Consider the following 14,674-nt stretch of genomic DNA (forward strand, 5'->3'; position numbering starts at 1 on the left):
GTGTCGGGGCGCTGCTGATTTTTATTTTTATTTTCGTTCTTTTTTTCCTCCCCCCCCGCCCTTTCAAGAGTTTCCTGGTTGCTTCTTGCATTCAGATGAGCTTATCGTGATTTTTTTTTTTTTTTCAAATGTGAAGGTGCCCTGTTGGGAGTGAGCTAGCCAGGTTGGGAAGGAAGGAAACAGGGGCTTGAGGGTCTCTCCGGGCATCCTGCACACGGGGTGGTGGGGGGGGGGGTGGAGCTGGGAAGTTATTGTCAGGGATTTTGCAAGGTCTTGTTTGCAGTTGATGCATCAAGGTCTGTCCCAGTACTTATTGCAATCTTGGATGTGGAGAGCGCTGCTGGATCTGGTAGGTTAAACTGGTATATATAGTTATTCCAATCCCGAATGTGGTAAGCACCGCTAGATCTGGTAGGCTAAATTTTGGTATATAGACTTATCCCAGTCTCTTGAATGTGGAAAGCACTGCTGGATCTGGTAGGTTAAATTGGTGTGTATATATACTTATTCCAATTTCTTGAATGTGGAAAGTGCTGCTAGATCTGGTAGGTTAAATGTAATAAGTATATATACCAAATCTTGAATTTGGAAAGCGCTGCTGGATCTGGTAGATTAAATTTGCTATCGATGCCAAAATGCTGCTGGAATTTGAACTTAATACAGAAACTCTTACAGATTTCTGTTGCAGTAGGAATTGTGGTCAGGTAACCAGAACAAATCAACCCAAATTAACTCTCCAGTACCATGTAGTGAAATGACTTGACTGGTGGGATGTGCTTGCTTAATGAAAATGCTGTCTTGGAGGGCTAGTCAGAGCTCAGATCCTTAATAGCGTGGGTCACAATTTAGATTTTAGTAAGCCTTTAGGTCACATTTGTCAATAATGTGCTCTGGAATTTATGTGTCAGTGGGGAGCCAGGAGGAGGGTTGGTGAGAATCAAGGTTCTTTGCTGATTTATGAGTCTTCACTGACACCTGTAGTAATACTAGTCCTTTCATTAAGGCTAGAAGGCTACATGTTCAGAAATAAGCAGTTTTAAAAGACCAGTAAAACAGCAGTTTATCAAGTGCCCTAAGTAAATAGAAGTGCTGGGGGGGTGTATTTGGATGGGGTGGTCTTTGATGTGTGGAGAGTGGGGCAGCCAGAGGTAGCTCTGGGATTTAAATGTATCAAACCCCAAATACCAGGATTTTTATAACTCTTTTTAAATAAGTAGGAACTCGAATGGTCATTGCAGAAAATAATTTAAAAAAAAAAAAGTATTGTTAAGAGACTTTAGATTCTCCTGAGGTTGGGACCATAATAAAAATCCAGAATATTATATACTAGCTGTAGCATGCTTATGAGATGCTGGGTTTTATGATATGGGAGTTAACTGGTATTAGGCCGGGAAAGGAAAAAGTAAAATGGCTAGGGCTCCTCCCCTCCCCCACTCCTCCCCCTTCCCCTCCTCAGGCTTGGGTAGATGAACCCCCCCCCCACAAATTTTAGTGCTAAGATTACATATTAGCAAAAGCTTGCTGATATGGAAAAATGCACTGTTACTTCATGTCATATTGTTTGTGGCCTGTTTTGCTTTGGATGTGACTTTTGTGGGACTGGTATTGGTATGTATCCAAAGCTAGGCTTTATCCTAATGATTGTATTAACGTGCATAGAGCCTTGTGCCTATGTGGGGCGTGCTGAATTTCTTGGGACTCCCCATAAGTGTAAGGCTTCGTCTGCTCCACTCGGACTGCTCGACTGAGGCCTTAGTCTTTGCCAAAAGAGGAAAAATATGGGTAAGAGTCATAAACATGGTGGCAGTTTAGCCACCTCCATTTTTAAAAAAATCTTTCTGGTGCTTGTATAATTGCAGAGCACTGTTTTAACTGTTAAGCATATATCTTATGCCTAGCAAATTCTGCAGAATACAATAAAGCATCTTTTTTTAAATAGGGGGAAAAAAAAGTAAAATCTTCCTTAGAGCTCCACAGTGCATTGTGGGATACAAGATATCTTAGCTGGTAACCCTGTAAATAACATGCCATCCTTAATCTTAAAGAAATCTTTCTAATAAATTAATTCAGTGTTTACTAGAATTGTTTCTGAATAGTGCGGTCCAGGTTTTGGCACTATGCTGATAGCTGTACTATTTCAGTACTAATTTGAATCCCTTTTATTACCTTTCTGTAAATAACTCGCTAAGGCAAGTAAATGAGAGAGTTCTGTGATTTGGTACATTTCTTTTATACATCAGACACCCAAATTCATAATTTTGGTGTGTATTACCTTTTGACCAAGGAAGAATGGAAGTGCTGAGGCAGAATGAAGTGGATAACCAAGTCTGTTTCTACCAAACGTCTTATTTTCCAGTCAGTTAAGTGGCTTTGAAGCTTATGTGCGCATCTTCACTGAAGTGATGTCAGCTAAGGATGAATTGCCAAATGTGGGGTAGAGGGGGAACAGTGCCTTAAATTGGGATTTGTATTTTCTCATTGCAGGCTCATTTAGGAAGTCAGAGTCCCTTTGGTTTATGCTTCCAGGAAATAGGAAAAGAGGCTTGGTGAGACACCTTAATGGTTTCTGCCTCAGTCTTTTCAGATTTATAGACTATCCATATGTTGCAAATTAAATAGGTGAGTTTTATCATTTACTTAAAGTAGTAAGTGAATAATTGGAGTTTTTATGATTAAGAAACATATTGTTGAAGGAATAAGTAAGCTGCATAATTGTAAGATGCTTCTTCAGCCTAAAGGGGTCCTATCATCTTCCAAATAAACTCTTCTCGTAGAAATTGTTATCTATGATCACTACAAGAAGCACCTGAAATAAATAAAATTGCAAAAGTATAATAATTTTTCTGCTTTTGGTGACCATTTTGCGTTTGACAGAAATGAAAACAATTGGATTAAAATTAGAAAAGACAGTGTAGCAAATGATATTGCTTTAAACACATTTATTAAATTGAGTGGATTTCAAATTGACAATCACCTTTTAGTAGTCAGAATGATTATTTTTTATTAGCCTGTTTATCTAGTAAAAATTAACGGGTTTTCAAAGTGAGATTGTTATCATACATGGAATTTTAAGATGGGAGTCCTGGGTTTATTATTAAGCACAGATCATTCTGTGTTCAGCTTTGCCAGTCTGTTTGGGTGAATGAATAAAGTACTCAAGATTTCTGAAGAGCATGTCTTTACATTTGAATTCTCTGTACCTGATGGGTTATAGATAAATGTATAGTACAACATGCATCACTATGCGTAGAGGCAAAAAGCTAATGATGAATTAACTTTCCAGTGTTAATAAAACAGAATGTCTGAGAGAGATAAAAAGCTACATCTTTCTCCGTAGGACAAAATAGAATAGATTATTCTTAAAAACAATAAATCTTTTAAATATGTTTTGTACCACAAATACATATCTGTAACTGCTGAACCAAAAATAAATTTTCTGCTATTGTGTTTGGCTTTAAAAGAAGGTGTGGATGTTTTTCAGGTAATCCAGTGGAGGAATGGGTAATGCAGCAAATACAGATGTTGTAAAGTATCTCTTGGAACATTTCATAGGTGTATATATAGGCACAATTGATATATAGACTTTAAAATTAGATGTAATTTGGAACCAAGCAATAAATTGTAGGTGGTTTTGGTAAGGTTATGAGAATTCCCCAGCACGTGATCGCCATTCTGCCAATCTTTTGGCTTCTGTGTTGTAACTCACTGGGCACATCTAAACAAGACGCTTATGACGCATTAGCCTAACAACACTGTGCAGTAGCCTGGTGGGCAAAAACCGATCTAATAGCCTTCTGCGTAGTGTTATTAGGTTAATGAGCAGTAAGTGTCACATAATAACCGTGCACCAGTGCTACTGCACAGTAGCTCTAATTACAACACATTCAGTTAGTACTTTATTAAGCAGGTAATACATGTGACGTATCTAAGGCACATTAATGAACATGTAGACATGCCCACTATGGTGTTAACTTAATGTAGGACAGTAATATGCTATTAAAATGAGTGTTGTTACTAAACTCCAACTTCTGTGTCTCAGACTTGGAGCTATTTTGTGTTACTTAATCCCTAACTAAAATTGAGGAATGGCTTCTCCTGTATCTATAGGTGTAGATATAGTATGGAGATGGAGGGGCATGAAACACCAGATATTGCAGTAATGATTGCAAAAGCAGTGCTTAGCTTGAAAGCTAAGTGCTGGTCTTTTTTTTTAACTGCTTACCATCTCATGGTACCTACTTGAGAAATAATGACTAACTTAAATACACAAGCTTTTTTTTTTAAGTCTATTAAACTGCTTTGTAAAATACTCTTAATCAAACTGAAATGGACTTGCATAAAGGCCTTTATAATTATAACCTTCCTGTGTCTGTGGAAGCCAGCTTTAGATTCAGTCTGCTGAGTGAAGCCCGTGCAACAGTCTTAGCTCTGCTGCTTCTCTCAACTAAGCAGACAACATTGGGGATTAAATCAGTTTTGTAAAATGTGGTGGTCTTTACCCAGCATCAAGCCTTCCTGTGAAAGCTGAATAGCAAAATACTCACCATTTAAAATTTCAAATCAAGAACAGAAGGCATACACAACTTGTAATTTTTGTAATGGATAACTGATCATTATTTTTATGTTTTGGGGTCAAGATTCCATTTTTCCTTTGCAGCAGTTGATGTTTTTCTCTTAGTCCTGATTTTAAAAAAATATCCAAGAAGTAGAAGATAGAATATATATCACAACAAAAGTTCCTTCAAACGATAACAGCTGGGGCTAGGTAAGATCTTAAAGGAGGCATGATTTAAACTGAATTTGAAACATTTTTTTTTTAATAGCTGTATATTGATGGAAAACAGAGGAAATGGCAGATGAATAAAAACCATAGTAAATAAGAGCAATGCATGCTTATCATTTTTTAGTGTACCACCATGATTGGTTTATTGCCAGCCTTGTGATAATGAAGAGTGAATAGACTTTAGTAAGTTTTTGCTGGAGTATGGATTAGGTTATGGAGCTGAGATGTGCTGCTCCATGCTGGATAAACTAGTTCTGGAACTTACCAGTCACAGTGCATATGAGCAGAAAATGTGGCTGAACTGACATTCAGGAAAGACCAACCTTGATGTGTGTTTACAGATAAATGCCCAACTTAGTCTCATCAAAGTGGAAACATGTTAACCCTAAAGAATCAAAGCCAAAGTAGAGACCTGGTCAGTAGTCTCATAAACATTGAATCTGATATGTTAGGGGAGAAAAATAACTGCTCTTGAATGAGATTTTTTTTAATTAGAAGTAATGGGCTACCATGTTTTATTGCCGCTTTTTAAGGTAAACTCTCAACATAGACTTGCTTATCTAAAGGGGAAAATATTACTGAATAAGATGAACTGTGCATGAGTCAATGCAGTATTTGTGTTGGATAAGGTCAGGCAACAAGAAGAAAATCTGTAAACCTCTAGTTGCTTTATTGTTAATGATTGTACATATTAATCACAAAGGGGCAGTTGGAAGCAAGTTCTGAAGAAAACATTTTCCATGCTTGTTCAATAGAAATCGCTTTTACTGTCTCAATTAACTGTTTCAATAATGTTTTAATTCACATTGTTAACAGACCATTTTTAGTAATGGTTTACACTTCCAAACCTCCATATACCCAAGGATCTCAGTTCTTCACAATATCATTTAAGTTTTCAACACTTTTTTTGTAGTATGGTAATATTATTACTACTTTTATAGATGCATAAGTAAATGGAGATACAGAAATTGTGTGACCTAGGGATGTTGCAGATTTCAAAATAAAACCCAAAACTTGTGACATTTTCGAGCCATTGCTGTTTCTAATACAAAACAGTCTTGACTTCTGATCATTACATGTCACTCATTTTATTGCAAAACAGGTCTTGTGAATCTGAGCTTTTTTTAAATGTAAAACCTTGCTGTATTTATGATCATGGTGATTGAAATTTAAGCACTGGCACAAAATCTAAGAGTGAAAATTTAAAAGCAGGTATAAAATTAATAAAAAGAAATGCCTACCCAATCTCTTTAGTAGTGGAACTTCCTGCTTCTGGATGTTATGGAATCAAGTAGGTTAGATCAGGGGTGTCAAACTCAACTGGCCTCACAGTCCTCAGAGCGGGCCGAAGGGCACTCCTTTCCCTGGCACGCTGGATCCACCGCAGGCAGTATCTGTCTCAGACTGGCTGGGGTAGGTGCCACACGTGGTGCAGTCTGGCCAGGGCAGGCCCCACGATGTAGTACATCGTAGACTGACCAAGAGCCGGTGCAGTGTGTGACTCATGGTGCCTGCCTTGGTTGGGCTGCATTGTATGCAGTGTCCTTTCCAGGATCTGTGCAGCACATAGCAGTGCCACTCCCCACCGCCGGCTGGTCCTGGATTGTGCATCATGCAGAGCCTGCTCCAGGTGGTTCATATAATGCCTCTGGGTGCAATGTGCAGCACAGGCCCTGGACTGGCTGGGATGTGGTGCATGCATGTCCCATGCCCTGCCCATAGAGGGCAGCACCAAGACGTGCGTGACAGGTTCCATGGGTCAGATCCAGCCTGTAGGCTAGATCCAAAATTAAAACAGTAAAAACAGCATCAGTAGGTGCATAACAGGACTTACTCCCAGGGCATAATCTTGTTCCTTTTCACTTGTGAAGAATAGAAAAATGGTATTAAAGGAATTTTCATCTTTTGGTTTAATTTTTCTGATCAAAACTTTTTGTGAACAAATCATGCTAGAATGTGTGTGTGTGTTTTCTCTTTTTTAACTTGAATTGACTGGTAATCTGTGATAGGAGATAGGGGCAAAAATACTCTGTAACCAAGGCAGGACATTGTGTATGACATCAGGAGAATGGGCAATGGGATTGTGTGTGGCACAGAAACATTTTATGTTGTCTCTTGGTTGAGAGACATGTAATTAAGATATGCTTGCATTGTCTTTTATATTGTTCATCTTCCTAAATGGAACCTGCTTTGTGGCCTGTAGTTTAGTCTTTCTCTAAATTAGTGCTTCTTACATGCCTATGTTGGTCACGAGAGTGGTCTTTTCAGTGCCAAAAAACTGGTGTACAATCACTGATATCGGTATCTGCATGCGTGTACTGAAAGCACAATTGGGCTAGGTCTGTACAGCTGACTTAGGTTGGCTTAGCTGTGTTGATTAGATGCATGAAAAGATATGCCCCTTGACATCGTAATAGTACTAGTAGAAGCCTTGAGTGTGGAGGTAGTGAAAGCACAGATTCACCAGCACTTACTCATAGACTGCATAAGAGAAATAAACCATAAGGAATGCACTGACACACCAACAGCTTTGTCAGTATAGTTGTGACCATGTCAGAAGTGCTTTGTAAGTGTTAGTATACTAGTACAAAGTGAACAGACATAGGTTTTTATTGCTATAACCATGTATTCACTAGAGGGTTTTAATGTTATATCTGTATTTATATAAGTATTGGCAAAACTCTCCTAATACAGAAAAGGCCTTAAAACTCACTCATTCTGCCGTAGTGCCTTTTAGAGATGTTACATTAGGGTGCTTTTGGCCTCCGAGCCTGATTGAATGGTTGAACAAATTCCAGTTAAATGGAAAATGAGTGGTTGGAACTCCAGGGGGTATGGAGAAAATTTCTTTGTCGTATTTATTAATCCAATTATTGAGAGGAGGGCAGTAGAACTGGAGTAATAGGTGCACACATTAAAAAAATATTACAAAACACATTTTATGTTGATTAGCCTATTGGGGAGACTGTCCTAGATGTCTTATGGCTGTAAGCCCATTGCTGTGGATGAGGATTTCTGTAGAGAAGACAGGCCTCACTTTGCACTCCATTTGCACACAAGGTTCTGTCCTTACTGGGATTTATGCAGGCACCTAATTTTGTGACTTGTATATTTGTTCTTTCCTCTCCATCCACTTTACAGTGAACATTTCTTAAGTGTAATTTCACAAAAAACTTGCATGCTCTTCTTGGCCACATCCAGGCAAGGTGTAGCAGAAGCACCAAAGAGAAATCTGACAGTTTTAATGTGTTTCAATCTGCTGCAGAGGTGTTTTTCATGGGAATAGTGGGCAAAGTCCTGATTTTGCTGAAGGAATATGTATGGTGAGAAGAGTGGTTTTCAAGCTTTTTAGGCTCAAGGTAGCCCTCAGTCTACTTAAAACACCTCTCCATAACTTCTGTGAATTGGGTGGGGTACCCCATTTCAAAAACTAACTTATTTACTATAGTGATTACTTCCTTGCAGAGGGGCTGGGCAGTAGGGGCTGAGGAACAGAGGTGCAAGGACAAGCCTGGGCTTCTTTGTTTAGTTCCTCACACTTGGCTTATTTTTTCTACCTTGTGGTACACTTCAAAGGATCTCATGGTATTTCAATGTGCCCTAGCACCCTGGTTGAGAATCACTGGGTTAGAAAGTAGAAAGGAAGCTAAGAGAGGAGGCTTGAGAGAGAAGTGGAAAAAAAGCTGCTGCTGTATCAGCAGGTTAATTAATTTGAGATTATACTCTTTGTAGGACACATGGAGACTAAGAACACAGTAGAGAAAATACTTGGACACCTTGTGGGAAGCAGCTGTCCTATCATTTGTAAGTGATCCCTAAGCAACTGGAGAAGCATGGGTTGGCTGTATTATGTAGCCCTTCTTTGCTAAACAGGTGCTGTGGAAAATAAAGGAACCCTCAAACAGAAGTTTGAAAATGGTACCATTCTTTAGGGAAGTGATCAGGGGAAAGAGAAGAGCTGCCTCCAGATGTTTGCTAGATGGTATCCTGGATTTCCTGCCAAAGCATAGCTGTTCCCTGCTTGTAGCTTTGGGCTGGAGGAGATGGGGTGGGGGGAATAGCATGTTGATATAGGAATCTGAGGTGCCATCTTTGGATCCTTTAGTATCTGCTATTTCTGGTAAATGTGAAGCTGCTTTTGCTGTGTTTCAGGAGAATGGCAGTTCTTTGTTCTTCCCTCTTTATGCTTGGGTGTCATGGGAAGACTCCTTTGTCTTGCCATGAAGATGCAGAGCTCCTGTTTTCCCTGTATGTGTTTTGTCATCCTGCCACTGTTGCGATCCATAATGTTGTAACCAGCAACCCATTTATGAGAATCTACGTTTTCAGTCAAGCTTCCCTGCCTATTGAGTGGCAGGAACATGACATGGACAAGGTTTTAAGAGAAGTTTCTCTTTCTGCATTCTGAAGAAATCCCATTTCATCTCGTCTCTCACTCAGTCCCCCAGCAGTTTTTCTAAACAGCAGCAAAGTGAACTTGATCAGATTTTTTAAATAAGTATTTGTATGTGCTGTAGCTGCTGAGTAATATGGGTTTTGGCTGGAAAAACTCTTCATTCCCATCAGAAGTTTAGGAACCAGTATGATTCCTTCCCTTCCTTTCTCCCCCAGTAAAACAGTTAATTCAAGAACATCTTGTATTTGAAAGCTTGTCTAACTTTATCCCAGCTATGCAGTTGGTCCAATAAAATGTATTGCCCTAAAAATCATAGAAACGTGGAACTGGAAGGAGCTGTAAGATCATCAAGTCCGGTCCCCTGCTGTGGGCAGAAAGTTATGGGCTCAGATGAGCTCAATAAGGTACCTATGCAGCCTCATCTTCAATACCTCTGAGGAGGGTGATTGCACCACCTCAGCTGGGAGTGTGTTCCAGATTTTGGTGACCCTTATAGAAAAGATGTTCTTATATCTAGCCTGAATTTACCCTCTATTAGCTTGTGCCCGTTGGTCCTTGTCTTTCCTTGGGGTGCCTTCCTGAAGAGTTGCTCCCCTAGATCCTGGTGCTCATCTCTGACATACTGTTTGGCGGCTACTAAGTCGCATCTTAGCTTTCGGTTACTCAGGCTGAACAGGCCGAGTTCCCAGAGTCTCTCCTCATAGAGCCCTTGGTCATGTGAGTGGCCCTTCTTTGTACCCTCTTAAGCTTATCCGTGTCCTTCTCGAAGTGCGGTGCCCAGAATTGGACACAGTACTCCAGCTGAGGCCTCACCAGTGCTGAGTAGAGGGAGGAGCACCTCCCTGGATCTGTTGGCCCCACATCGGCTGATGCACACGGCTGATGAGTTCTATTTGCCCTTCTGGCAACCTCATTGCGCTGTGACTCGTATTCATCTTTCGCTCAGTCGTGACCCCCAGGTATCATTTAGATGCTGTGCCAGCCATTGCACTACCACCCATTGTGTAGTTGTGGTGAGGGGTCTTCCTACCCAGGTGAGGGACCCTTGCACGTATTCCTGTTTAAATGTCACCTGATTTAGTTCTGCCAAAGAGTCCAGTCTCTCACGGTCATCCTGGATCCTGGCCCTGTCCTCCACTGTGCTTGTGTTTCCTTACAGCTTGGTATCATCCTTGCCCCTCACACAATTCCTGGACCGTTGCAGCCACAGCATCACTGTAATAGTGATTTTCAACCTTTTTTCATTTGCGGATCCCTTTGGAAATCTCAATGCAGGTGTGGACCCCTTTGAAATGTAAGTGAGTATTCACATACATTTGATTGATCATAGCTGTCTTTCGTGGACCCCATAGACATAACCTGCAGACCCCCAGTGGTGTGTGGCCTACGGGTTGAAAACCACTGCTCTAGCACTACCATCAGTTTCTCTTTGCATTCTAGTTTGGGACTAAATCACAACTTTCCTGACTTAAGAGGAAATGAGTGCATACAGCCTCTCCCTCAACCATCCCTCTGCACTGGCTTCTTTTTCTAGAGCATCCGTACGTTGGGACAACTGGTCCCTGCTCACTAGCCTAGAGCAACACAGTTCCTTCTCTTTAGGTTTGGCAGCTCTGGTATTGCAGAAAAGCTTAATGCAGAGATCTGTAGCCCCCTCCTGGTTTGGCAGTTTTGTGATGTTTACATTTATTACCTTAAATGAAAGTATTTCTTCACAGTAGATTTTGAAACTCTGCTCCCTCTTTTAAAAACTTAATACTGGAACCAGGGCTATATTAACAGAGTCCCTTTTAGTGTAGTTAAGTACTTCCTGATACTTTTGTTATACCTGTACTGACCAGTAGAATCACAATCATACTGCTCAAAGCTAGATCGTCCCAGTCAAAGCTTTGTCCAGCTGAGTCTTAAAAACCTCCAAGGATGTTTTGCTCAACAATAAATGCCCAAATGTGCTTATTTTCTCTTTAGGTAAATACAGATCACCACATTCTGTCTTGAGTAAGTATTAGGCAGACAAGGTTCTTTAGGTTGATGCGATATCTCTTATTAGTTGGTCTAATAAAAGATATCGCATCTACCCAAATAACCTTGCATGCCTATAAGACTTGTGCAAATAGGGAAGTATTCAATTTGGATTCAGATCTGGCCGATTCGGAAGACGGTGATTTGATTTGGTGATTCAAATCACTGTCCCCATTTGATTTGACCGAACCAGAATCGGCTGTTTGGCACTGATTCAGAGATTCGCGTTGGCTGGGGAGAGGGAGAGGCAGGCACAGCCAGGGGGCTGCATGTTCTCCCACAGCTCCCAGGTGGGGGGGCAGCTGTGGGAGAAGCCTCCATGGGTGCCCTGCCCAGCTCGGCCGCCACAGGGGAGAGGGGTGCGCAATGCAGGTGCGGCTCGCTCTGGGCAGCAGCAGGGCATAGCTACCATGCCTGTGTCAGTGCTGGGAGCAAGGGCTCTGTCTAGCTGTCACTTGTCAGCTGGTGCAGGATGCAGGCACGGCAGCACTGGGAGTGGGGGCTATGCCCTGCTGCTGCTTGCCCCCTTCTGCCTGGAGTGAGCCGTGCCCGCATCTTGCTCCGCCCTGACTTGGCAAGTGTCAGTGGGGCAGAGCCCCTGCTTCCAGCAGTAATGCGCCTCCCCTGCCCGAGCTAGGCAGCTTGTCCCCATCCCTCCCCCAGTCCCTCCCTCCCCCATGCCCTTTCCCTCCCCCAACCCCAACAGACTTACCAGATGGAGGCAGCTATGTCAGCTGCCTGCTTAGTCTATGGCCGAATCTCCAAAGTGGCCAAATCTTTTTCCGAATCAATTTGGGTGCTTTGAATTGGTTCGGAGAATTTAACTGGTCTCCTGATTTTCAATTCAGGTTTAGAGATTTGGTCCCTGAATTGGGCCAAATCTCTGAATCAAATTGGCTACTGAAGCTTCACACAGCTCTACTGCCTATGTCCTTAGACCAACATGGCTACAACCAACAATCCTTAAAGCATGGAAGATATTTGATTAAATATTAACATTCATTCAATTTGAATGCTTATCCCAACTTTTTAGAATTATTATATATAACAAAGCTAAATGTCTTGCTGCATGTAGGTGTGTTGCCATTCTGGTTAATATAAGTCCTTTCTATCAGGTGTATATATCCTTTGCAGGACAACTCTTGGGCTTTAACTCTTCCTCCTCTGAGGCAAGTGGCAAATATTTGCTTTAACATTTTGGTAAAATTATTTCTAAATGCTTTTCTTCCATCCAGGTGAAAATGGATAATGCTGTCAAAAGGTTTTTAGGTGCATTGTTTTGCACTTGGATAACTAAGATATAATGATAATATTACATTTGTATAGAGTTGCTAGTCACTGGTGAGTCACAAGCTTCTGATTGATAGAGGAAAACTGGCTTATAAAAAAAATACTACTGATCACATTTCTAATGTTTCCCAATCTTGTATTGTTCTTGAGCCAAAGTCCTTTTTATTAAAATATGCAGTAACTTTGCACTCTTAAGGACCTGGGGTCTGGCTCTTATGGCAAGTCTGTGTTGTGCTATACTGTAAGACATGCAATGCAGATCTTGGTTCATTTGGTGTTCTGAATTTATGTGCAAAAGAGTTTGAATAAATAAATGACCAGGATATTCAAATGCAGTATTTATTTAACAAGAAGTCTCAAGCCACTCCTAATCCTCTTCCTTATCAATTAAATCGTGCAGATGAGTTAATTTAATGCTGACTTGAGGATGGGCACAAATGTCGAATACTCACAAAATGGATGAGGGAAGAAAAGTTTTATTGTAAAGCTGTTTTTATCTTGTGTCTTTTCTACTCCAATATATATATTTTTACAGAAAATATTACAGCCTCTATTAGCTCCTTTTAGTTTTTGTTTTTATTTTGTTTTTTTCTCTTTCACCAGGTGAAAGGCTCATTTGTGGATGTCATAGTAGCTTTTATGGATACATTTAAAAAAAATTATCCATGCTGCCCTTCATATAATGAACCTTCTCATCAGTTCATCTGAGAAGCAGTTTTCTTGAAGTACAAGTGGTATTTACCAATGAAACTTGTGTTGATTACTTTGTTCCAGCTCTTCCTTTTGGTAGAAATGGATAGAATTTGACTATCCAATAATTTCTGTTGCGCAGACGAGCATTTCTGTGCAGGTCTTGTGAATTTGTCACTGAGGAGGCAAAAGGAACAATACTAAAAAGAAAAAAACCATGTAAATGAGTAGTTTGGACACTGAAATATAAGAACATACTTCGAACAGGTGGAGTAAGTATTTGACATATGGTTGTCATATGATAGACACTTAGCTAGTTATTACAACTCTAATATACACAAAGTAACTTGTACTGTAATCTGTATATACAGAGCCTGCTGAGGAAGATGGTAGTGGTTGGTCACTGGTTATATACATATTTTAAGGTACTAACTTGAACTCATTAGCTCCTGCTGCTACTTCTCCAGTCTTCTTTTCCAATGCACGTGGAGCACTCCAAGCCAGAAAAGAGTTAGCATTTGCACTTGGTGCTGCATCATTTTGTTTTCTAACAGGACCACAATGAATTTAAACATCGACTCTAGTGCCAGGCCCACTCACAAATACAGCTGCTTCTAGATCTCATTCCTGTAACATTGCTCAGCCAGATCCCTCTCTGCCCATCTTGCTTCATTTAGCATTACTCACATCCTTTTTACGTTAGACCTCCATCCATCTCCCCAAAGTACATAATGTTCTTAGATTCTTTGGTGCCATTGACCGTCTTGGATCCTCCCCTTTTTCTTCAGCATTGACTCCATGGGTCCCTCACATCTTCTCAAATCATTAACCCTTCTGGCTCATTTTACTCTAGTCCTGTCTCATGCTCCTTCCTTCTTTTTGTTTAATTTTGTTCCTCCTGTGCCTGCCCTCATTGCTAATCATCTCTGAAGGGATGTCAGAGACCACGCAGAATTTATTTACTCCATATGTCTTCTCTTTCAGTTTTACCACTTCACTTACTGGTCCTTTTATATTTCACTTCTGAGGTTCCTGCTCGTAGTCTCTGCCTCCTGTCTGCTACCTTTTGACATTTTCCCCTTTCCTATGCTTCTTTGTTCATGTCAGTTGACTTTGAGGGGAAGATGGATCAAACATTTTTTCCCTGCATCAGCTGACACCTCTAATGTATGGCAACTAGCCTTCAGATTGATCATCTCTGCATGATACTATCCAATTTCAGGTACTTGCTTCCCTTGTCTCTGTCACTTCTTATTCTCCTTCTCACCCTGATCTTTGTAACTTTTGGTACCCTTAACTCTTAGTAGAAATGTGGTATTCATGGTCTCATAGTTTGTAGAGTTGAAAGGGACCTGAGCAGATCACCAAGTCTGACCCCCTGCCATAGCAGGAAAGAGTACTGGGGTCAAATGACCCCAGCAAGGTGATTGTCAGGCTTTGTCTTAAAGACCCCCAGGGTAGGAGCCAGCACCACTTCTCTTGGAAGTTGGTTC

General features: G+C 40.8%; 1 protein-coding gene across 4 annotated transcripts in view; it reads left to right on the plus strand.

Moving 5' to 3' along the window:
* Positions 1 to 252: 252 nt before the first annotated feature.
* Positions 253 to 14,674, plus strand: part of NSD2 (nuclear receptor binding SET domain protein 2) — a 112,135-nt gene continuing 97,713 nt past the window's right edge. Inside the window, exon 1 of one of the 4 annotated variants that reach the window (XM_019552724.1) lies at positions 253 to 349. The gene's annotated coding sequence lies outside the window, so the exon portion shown is untranslated. Of the gene's footprint in view, positions 350 to 2,245; positions 2,356 to 14,674 lie in introns of those variants that run through there. The other 3 variants (XR_002104255.1, XM_019552726.1, XM_019552725.1) reach the window with 3 other exon arrangements.

The sequence above is a fragment of the Crocodylus porosus genome, unplaced genomic scaffold (assembly GCF_001723895.1).
Source record: "Crocodylus porosus isolate Cpor-Errol unplaced genomic scaffold, CroPor_comp1, whole genome shotgun sequence".
Taxonomy (NCBI): Eukaryota; Metazoa; Chordata; order Crocodylia; family Crocodylidae; genus Crocodylus; species Crocodylus porosus.